Raw genomic sequence first — 9,891 nt, 5'->3', positions numbered from 1 at the left:
TGCCCATTACGTTCATGTCCGACCTTGAGCGTGACAACGGGTCTCAGTGTGTGTGAGGAGTGGGAGGACAGCGGCTGGAAAGACACCCCCATGGATACAAAGTACATTCATGTTAACATTATATGAAGACCCCAGCCATTCAATGGAGAGCTTGTTGCTTCTTATTTAGGGAAATGCATTCTCTTCCTTTTCCCCGTCACATTCAGCACTGCGAGCTGCACACGACGCAGGGCCTCTGCGCGTCCCGGACGCCGGCCTCCGTGGGCGTAGGGCAGGAAATGCAGAGTGGTTGGGGCCAAGGGCAGAAATGTGAACTGGAACAGAGGACGCTCTGTGGGAGGACCTCGGATTTTTTTACACCATTTCAGGTTGGGTATTAAATCATGAGTTGCTTTTCTCTGTGGAAATTTTGGTGTGTCAGGCTACTTTTGGTCTTAAGTGACAAAGTCTTATTGAACTAATTAAAGCAAGTCATGGATTTACCACAAATACGGTGGGTTGTCTCACAGGCCCAGGAAGGCCTTGGACTTGGCAGAGTCCAGCTGACGGATCTGGAGGTGCCACCTCTCATGTCTGCTCCTCCTGTACCCCTCCCCCTCTTCCTTCGGGACTGACCCAGTTACCGACAGTCCCCTCGGCCACAGGTAGCGATGCTGCCCCTGACAGGTCCAGGAGTCCCAGGAAGAGGACTTGGATCAGCTGTCCACTCTGGGTCAGCCAAGTGAGGAGGGCAGGGCAGCTGAGGGGGACACACGTTTGGAACAGAAGAACATTCTCGGCGGAAGCAGATCAAAAGAAAAACACTGGTGGTGAGTGCTGGGCGGACAAGATGACTCTTCATCACACTCGGCAAGACGGGCATTTGCCCGAGTCTGGGCTGTGAATCCAGTTCTCGTTGGTCACAGATGTTCTGTGGTCCTTTATCCAATATTATTCTGATGTGGTCATCTTGTAATTGGTTGAAAGCAAAAGACAGCAAGCCATGCTCCAACCCATGTACAGCTTTCTCCCATCATGGAAAGAGAACCAGTATTTCGTGGTCTTGAATGTGTGGCTCCCCACCACCCTTCAAAGGAAAGACAGAGTGAAATGTATAATTAAACCAACAGTGTCAAGGGCGGGAGCATGTCCTGCTCAGCTGGGGTCTCTCCTGGTAGGGCGGGCCGTGCGCACCTGGCACACTACAAATGCTTACTGAGTAAACCTTCGGGGAAACGCTCTGCCATACTGAGAGCAGGAAATCGTAACGACGCTGTGGACCGGTGTCTGGTGGAACTGTGAACAAGTGGTTAGAGGCCGGAATAAAGACGGACTAAAGCACCACCAGGAAAGAATGGCAAGGAGCGCACTGTGCGGAGGGACCAGAGCCCCTCCGACAGGCGGGCCGACAGCACCCAGTGGGCTGCTCGCTGTAGGAGTTCCCGAGTGCGTGTGGGAGCACCCAGTGGGCTGGGCATCAGCGGGAGGCCGGGATGTCTGTGTGTTGACTTGTGTGACTCTTAGAATTTTGTTGTGTTCCTTTGGTTTGAAGGTCTCACAGCATTACATCAAACCGCACATTACCACGCAAAGTAATTTTAAAATAGAGCAAGGTTGCTACCAAAGTAGGACGTTGCTCTCATGCCCAAACGTACCATGTGCTGGAAACACTAGCGCCTGTTAGGTGTGTGTAGTTTCACACCCTGAGAGCTCCTTCTTCCGTGCTGAGCCATGGCTCCCTGCCCTTTGCCCAAGCACCCCTGGACCGCCCCGCCCGGCCCACTCCGTCCCCGCTCCGTGGCCCTCCACTTAACCCACGCGGGCCCAGGGCCCCTCGTTCGTCCCACTAACACATCCCTCCTCTGCTTCTCCTGTGTGTCTGTCCGTGGTGTCCCCCTGTCCTCCCGCCTGTCCTCCCTCTGCCCTGTGTGTCTGCTCCCAGGACTGCCTGCGGTGCACTCAGGGCCCTTTGGGGACAGGAGCACCCTCCTCCGGGGCCCAAATAGGATTCATGGAAAGGGCCAGGGGGAACCAACTGTGTAGTAAACCCCTCGAGCCCCAGAACTAGAGCTGTTCCAACAGCCAGGACTACCCCATTGCTTCCTGCACCCCCAGGCAGCGCTCCAGGATGGGGCTCCCGCCTCCGGACCTCCGTAAGCAACTACTCGGGGTGTCTGACAAACACAATAGGAGAAATGACTTTAAAATATGCTCCCTGCTCCTTTGCAATACACTCACAGGTGGGGGAGGGGGAGTAGAGCAAAGACTAAATCTCATAAAGAAAATACAGAGCCCTGGTGTTTGTTCAGCGGTTGGAGAAATGGCCCGAGGGCTGAAGGGTCACTAGTTCAATTCCCAGTCAAGGACACATACCTGGGTTGCAGGTTCAATCCCCAGCCCCAGTCGGGGTTGTGTGGGAGGCAACCAATCGGTGTGTCTCTCTCACATTGATGTTTCTCTCTCTCTCTCCCTCCCTTCCACTGCATCTAAAAATCAATGGAAATATAGTCTTGGACAAGGATTAACAAGAAAAGAAAGAAAATACAAAAACTATTTCATGTCAACATGCTAAGATGATACGAAGGGCGTGATGACCATCAAAGGGCAAAGGGAATTTCCTGCATAAATATCTGCGTGAGACAAGATTCTTGAGCAGAATCCTCGGATGAAGAGATGTTTTGGCACCTCAAGACCTCAGCGCGGACCCCTGAGTTTGAAACAATGAACTCGGGAAGGTGCTTTAGAAACTCAGTCACCTACACAAGCTTTTATCATTCTTGTTCCTAACAAGATTATGCTTCACTGGTTGGGCTCCTCAAAAGGCCAGTGGGAGACAGTTTTCAAGCAGCTGTGAAACCTCATTGCGCCTGCGGCTCCTGTCACTCCCGTTGAGGTCCTGCTCCCCGACCCAGGGCAAGAGCCAGGGCAAGAGCCAGCACAGGGTCTCATCCCCGCAGTCCAGGGGCGGAGGGACCAGAGGCTGCAGGGCACCGGCGGAGAGACAGAAACGTCAGACTGCGGAGAGCAGCTGGTTGGCAGGGCGCACCGCCGACCTCCCGACCCTCCGACCCGCCGCCCGCCGACCCGCAGACCCTCCGCCCGCAGACCCTCCGCCCGCAGACCCTCCACCCGCCGGCTCCTTGTCTGCGAGGGGAGGGTGGGGTCCGCCTGCCCTGCAGCGTCCGCAGCACATTGGGATCACTAAGTACCATTGAAACTGTGGGTTTTGCGCGACTGGGCAGCGCTCTGTGCCCAGCGGGGCGGTGCCGCTGGGACGTGGGCACAGTGCTTGCAGGTGACGCTGCCACGCTGCTGTTTCTCGTCGATGGATGGTGCCTCAGTTATTGTTAGCACCTTATCAAAATATTCGTGTTCACACCCAGTGACTCGGAGATGCGGCGTTTTCACTGACGTGGGGGCTGGGAGCCCGTTTGAACTGATTTGCTCTCTGAATTCACAGGGCCACCCTAGAATTCTGTGCTCAGTAATGAACAAGGTACAGCGATACCTCGGTTCTCGAACATAATTCGTTCCAGGAGGACGGTCGAGAACCAAATTGTTCGAGAACCGAAGCAATGAAACCCAATAGGAAATAATGGAAACTGGATTAATTCGTTCCAAGCCCCAGAAAATGCCTATTTACTGGCCTAATTTGTATATAATATGTAGAAAAACATAAGTCTCAACAAGAAATAAAAGTGTACAGTATGTCTAAGGGTTAAATTCAGTGTAAAGCGTGACTCTCTCCACAAAGCGTGACTCTCTGCACTCACACTGATGACGCGAGCAAGGCGCGCTGGGCCGAATGAACGCCATTCGGCTCCACTCGGCTCATCTCGGAAGTTCGAGTTCCAAATATTTGTTCGGATTCCAAGACAAAAGTTTCTCGAATCTCCTGGTCGAATACCGATTTGGTCGAAATCCAAGGCGTTCGAGAACCGAGGTATCACTGTAGATGACAAACTGAGACAACACCAGAAGGAAAAGGAAATAAGGACGACAGCAACGACACCGTCCTGGGGGCCCCTGGGCCGTGCGTGCTAACGGTGAGGCTCCAGGCTCTGGGCCGCAGAGAGCGGCTCCATCGACAGCCGCCCGGATCTGCACGCGCAGCGACCTGACCTTTCTTCCCCACGTGGGGATTCAGGACAGCTGTCGAAAGCTGCAGGGACTCTTGAGCCATTCAGCAAGCAGGAAATCACTTAGGAGCTGGTGGCACCTGCCGCGCCTTTGGCCTCCGCCTGGCCCACCTGTGCAGGTGGCGGCTTGGCTGTCCTGGGTCACAGAGCGAGGCCTGGTGCACCGCAGGCCCCAGCCCGGAGCAGGTCTCTGGCTTTGGTCTAGGCACCCTAAGGCTGGTGCCCACCACCTCTGGAGCTACAAACTCCTGCCTTAAAATACATGTTTTGTGTCCTGGTGCTGCTCAGAGTTTTACGTTAAGAACCCACTGTGCTCCTCAGCCCACAAGGCAAAGGGTTTGGGAAACGTGTGTGGAGCACTGACGTGGGTCTGCTCCCCTGCACCCCAGGTCCCCCTGCACCCCAGGTCCCCCTGCACCCGAGGCCCCTGCACCTGAGGCTCCTCTGCACCCGAGGCCCCCGGCACCCGAGGCCCCCCTGCACCCGAGGCCCCCCGCACCCGAGGCCCCTCTGTACCGAAGGCCCCCCTGCACCCGAGGCCCCCCGCACCCGAGGCCCCCCGCACCCAAGGCCCCCTGCACCCGAGGGCCCCCTGCACCCGAGGCCCCCCTGCACCCCAGGTCCCCCTGCACCCAAGGCCCCCTGCTCCCGAGGCTCCCCCTGCACCAGAGGCCCCACTGCACCCGAGGCCCTCCTGCACCCGAGGCCCCCCTGCACCCCAGGTCCCCCTGCACCCGAGGCCCCCCTGCACCCCAGGTCCCCCTGCACCCGAGGCCCCCTGCTCCCGAGGCTCCCCCTGCACCAGAGGCCCCCCTGCACCCGAGGCCCTCTGCTCTGTCTCCGTGATCTCCTCAGCTGTCAGCATCTTTCCAGTTAAAATGCTACAAATTCAAGGTATGAAGAGACTAGAAACAGGCCTCAGTCCACGTGCTAATCTGTTCTAATAAGATCATTAATTCCCACCAGAGGTCCCTTAGGGGTATGAAGACCATTTGTTGGAGACTTCTTGGCTGTCTCCAGGCCCCTGGCTGGGGGTTTACAGTCACCTTCACGGAGGGGCCACGCCTGCTGGTGGAGTCCCGGACATGTCGCCAAGGGGCCGCATCTGCTTGGGAAGGCTGGGCGCCTCCTCGGGAGCCCTGCTCACAGAGCCTTTCAGTGAGCCGGCCTGAACATAATGAGAACTTTGTGCTCCTCACTATTTTTTTAGAGGGAAAGGAAACCTTCGTGCTTCCCCTGCTTTTGGCTTCAGTTAGTTATTTGAAATGGCAAAAGTTATTAAAATTCCAACATGGAAATTTGCTTAATAAACAGGAAGAGAATTTTGAAGACCCACCACTGAGCATAAAAATTAACCCGTGGGTGCCAGTCCTTAGGGGTAGGCAGTTGCCATGGCTGGCGCTGGGCAGGGTCACTCTGCCTTCTTTGTTAATGTTCCTGGGCTGCTGCTGTGAGCCATTCCACGTGTAACGTACGCTTTTCTAATATCAAACCTAAAATAAAAAACAGACATGCAAAACGATCTCATTTATACAGGACCCGTAGCCACAGACTCACTTTTAGGTGACTCACATTTACTCATTCGTCAAATATTTGAGTGTTCCACTGTATGGAAAATTTTAAAAAGAGACCAAAAAGTTGAATAGCTCAAAGCTTAAAATCTAATGGAGAAAAGAGTAATAAGATACACAGAGAAATCCAAAGTGGAATGGGGAAACATAAAGGTTGTAGGAATTCAAATGAAGGGTACTTCTAGCCCAGAAGGGGAAGCAGGAAAGGCCTGTTGGAGGAGGTGGCATCTGAGCTTGGCCTTGAAGGTGGGTGGGTTAAGGAAGCCACTCATTCTTTGACCTTTTTTCCACTGAAACATGCGATTTTTATACCTCTTCACGCATGCTAATGGGTTCCATCATTGCTTTGATCAGTACAATACATTGAATTGTGTCCATTTCCAAGCCAAATTATTGGTAGCTTCCTCTTGTCTTTTGGAGCAGCTGACCTCACGTGCCCACTGGGAGCCCCGAGGCTCTCTGTAGGAACTGCCCTGAGACCTCATGCTGGAGAGGCCGCATGTCACACTTCAGTTGACCACCCCAGCTGAGCCCAGACTTTCCAGTTAACCCCACAAGGTGCCAGACACGTGAGCAGAGCTCTCTGGGACTGCAGTGCAGCCACCCCAGCTGAGTCCGCTGAGTGAGCCCCGTGAACACCGCGAGGCAGCAGAACCACCGGCTGAGCCCCGCACTCATAAGCAGGACAGCAGGTGAGCGGGACGCAGGATCTGACCAGCAGAGGGGAGGGCCCAGTGGCCTCCCAGAGGAGTGTGAGCGCACAGCCAGGAAGCTGTGAAGGTGCCGAGCAAACATGCAAGAACTGGGTTTGGGTGAACGTGGGGAACCTAACAACAGTGTAAGGGGAACATAACTGTAAAGAATCTGAAGGTCTGTGTATGTCATAGATTTTGTAGTTAATGGATGCCACTAGGACTATGGTTTAACTTTTTATTATGGAAATCTGTAAATATACACAGAGGACAGGATAATGACCCATCTCAGCTGGGGCTCGGGGGACGTAAATGTTTCCTAGCAAAAGAATGATCGATATTTGCTAGTTTTTCCTGATATATTTTAAGCCAAATCTCATACATATCATTTTACCTGTAAGTGTTCCAGTATGTAGTTCTAACAGAGAAGATCTAAACAAAGTAACTGTGAAACCACTTTCACACCTAAAAACATCACCCATCCTAATAGGAAACCCATCCCATGGTCAGTTTCTCCTCCTGCCTTCCTGTTCTGCGCCGGATCCAGAGTCGAGCTGGGCCCACGCGGTGTTTGGCTGATTTGGCTCTGAGGCCTGTTGAAATCATGGCAGTTCTGCATCAGACCCTCTTTCCTGTCTGTCTGTCCTGCGGAACGTCCACCGGGCTCACGGCACCCCCACGGCTCCAGGTGATATCCCAGAGCTACCTCCCCGTAAACTAGGAGTGAGAGAGGTGGGGACACCAGGTCAGGCTACGTCTGAGAAGGTGGATCTGAAGTTTACGATGAGGTAGTCACAGACAACGAGGGTCTGCTCACCTGGCCTAGGCTGGAGGGCGGGGACGGGGAGGAGCACACAGGCGTCAGAGGGCTATGGATGGAGAGGGCGGAGGGGTGCTGGTGATGAAAACCACTCCTGACACGTGTTGGGTGCTTACCGCATGTGATCTGTACATGTGATCTCTGGTCTCAGCGTGCCAGGTATTCCCCATCTCGCAGAGCGAGGCCTAGAGAGGACACGTGACTGCGTACATGGTTAGTATATGACACATCCCTGGAACTGTGTCCTTGGCTACTAAGCCAAATGGCAGAAATGAAGCCCCCGCAGCTGCACGGTAACTGGGGGGGAGAAACATGGGGGAGTCAGGCCGTCGAACACAGGCCGCAGGTGCGTGGGGGTGCACAGCGAGTGGGCTGAGTGCCAGACAGCGCTTGAGGCCTGCTATGTCCGCACCCCTAGAACCCTCCTTCCAAAGAGAATGCAGACTCCTGGGCCCCATGCCAGGCCGACGGGCCAGAGTCCCAGGGAGCGTGGCCCAGGATGTGAATGAACAACCACCTCGGGATTTTTGGGTGAAGTTCGAGAAACACTGGCATAAAGAAGGAACCAGCTTTAGCAGAGGGAGAAGGGAGAGCCATGCACTTGACAAATGTGACAAAGCAGGAGAAAAGGGACTTGTCACAGAGCCTCCTGCGCAGTGAGCAGTTTATACGGGAAGACTGGTGAGCAAATGGAAGGGACTTGAGCAGCCTCATGAAGGCAGAGTGAGTGGCTCCTGCCACCTAACACTCGCTGCTTATTAAACCCTGGGACTTTCATCACACCCTTGTACTGAAAGAGGGTCAGTGATGGCCACTGGGGCCTGGTCAAGGTCGCCTTCCTTCTGCGGGCCTCCTCTGCGTGCGTGTGGGAGAGAGGCAGGAAAACCCCCCTGGGCAGCATCCAAGTCAGACCACAGACCCATCATGAACGACGTGGCTGGAAGACAGGTGACATAGGTGCATGACTGTACCCTGTGTCCTGTGCTAATAAAATGTTACCCACAGTGTGTAAGGCAGACAAGAAGACACTGCCCTCTGGAATACTGTCAGGCACAGGACGTCCAGTGGGCATTTGGAGAAACAGATATGGATACAGGATTGAACGGAACAGAACTGGTCCATGGACACAGTCATAAATCTTATGCTTTTTGACACCTCTTTTTTTTTCATTGGTGTCTTCCTTTTGGTAACCATAATCTTAATTTCATGAGGTTTATTTTTTAAGTAAGTGAAAGTAAAATACCAATAAAATGTTTTTAGAAGAGGGTTGCACCAACTATACCCTCATGTGACAGTACATGTAGGGTAGGGAGGGCCTGGGAGGAGACGGACTCCCGGAATGTGGATAGTGTTGTTTCTTGATCATTGTGCTGTATGTTTGATCTCCCCATTTTTCTGTATTATATTTCAACAAATATAACCCATGAAGGGTTGTGTCTCTTACCGGCAGAGATGGAGAAGTCACTCATTACTTGAGGTGTGTCATCTCCATTTGCCCAGGAACTGTAGAGCATCCTGGGCACCTTTCTGGTTGTGCGAGGAAACGGAAGCTCACCTGCTTACCGAGGGGCCTTGACATCGCACGGCACCCACTTTCATCTTCTTGGGGAGAAAGGCACACTGGGCTTCAGGATGAAGACTCACCGTCGGTGCACTGGCCTGGCCACGCCCTGTCACTGCCCCCCTTATGACGATGCTGGGGTCCCGGCCCAGGGTCAGCCTGAGCGGTCTGGGGTTGGCCGAGGACAAGCTCATCGCCACCCCTCTTTGGGGAGAAGAATCTGCGTTAACCCTCGGGAAATGTTCTTCTCATCTCATTGGCAATTATTTTATTTTATTTACTTATTTATTTTTAATCCTCACCCGAGGATATTTTTCTATTTATCTGCAGACAGAATGGGAGGGAGATAGAGGAAGAAAGGGAGAGAGAGAGAAACATCGACGTGAGAGGTACACACTGAATGGTTGCCTCCCGCACTACCCCAACCAGGGCCAGGGATGAACTGCAACGAAGATACATGCCCATGGCCAGAACTGAACCCGCGACTCATTGGTCCGCGGGCCAACGCCCTACTGCTGAGCCAAACCGGCCAGAGCTCATTGGCAATTATTGTAAAATAATTTTCTGTAGGATCCTTGGCTTATCTTACCAATTCTATAATAACACAGTAATCAAGGTATTTTTTATATATATGCCCATTAAAAATTAGGATTCAATATTTACTTTGTCTTCAAGTTCTACAACTGCATGAGCTGATGGAAGCAGACATTTCCCCCCCGCCTTGAACTCCGAATTAAAAAATAAAATTGCCACTGTGTTTTCAGGTATAAACAGGAGAGATGGGCGGAGAGCGTGGTATGTGGACCTGCCTCCCAAAGACGGAAAAAGGAAACTGCAGAGAGCTGAGTACTGTCCTCTGTGCCCACGAGCTCCTTTCTGATCGATGCCAGTGGAGAGACAAGGGTTTAAGTGTTCTATCAGAAGCAAATTCTTTCGGATACTGAAAGCAAAGAAGGAGGATCTCCACCAGACAGAGAAGAGATTAAAATTCATATCTTTAATGTATGCTCTAAACCAATCCAAACAGAACTTCCACTTTCTATTTGCTTTGGCTTTCTTCCTAGGAATGAATTTCTTGTCCTTGGGCAAAAGTACATATATTGCTTTTCTTAGTTTCTTTGGTTTTTAC

Source organism: Molossus molossus, unplaced genomic scaffold, assembly GCF_014108415.1.
Source record: "Molossus molossus isolate mMolMol1 unplaced genomic scaffold, mMolMol1.p scaffold_m16_p_15, whole genome shotgun sequence".
NCBI lineage: Eukaryota > Metazoa > Chordata > Mammalia > Chiroptera > Molossidae > Molossus > Molossus molossus.
The sequence above is the reverse complement of the archived record's forward strand: the minus strand, read 5'-3'. Positions refer to the sequence as shown.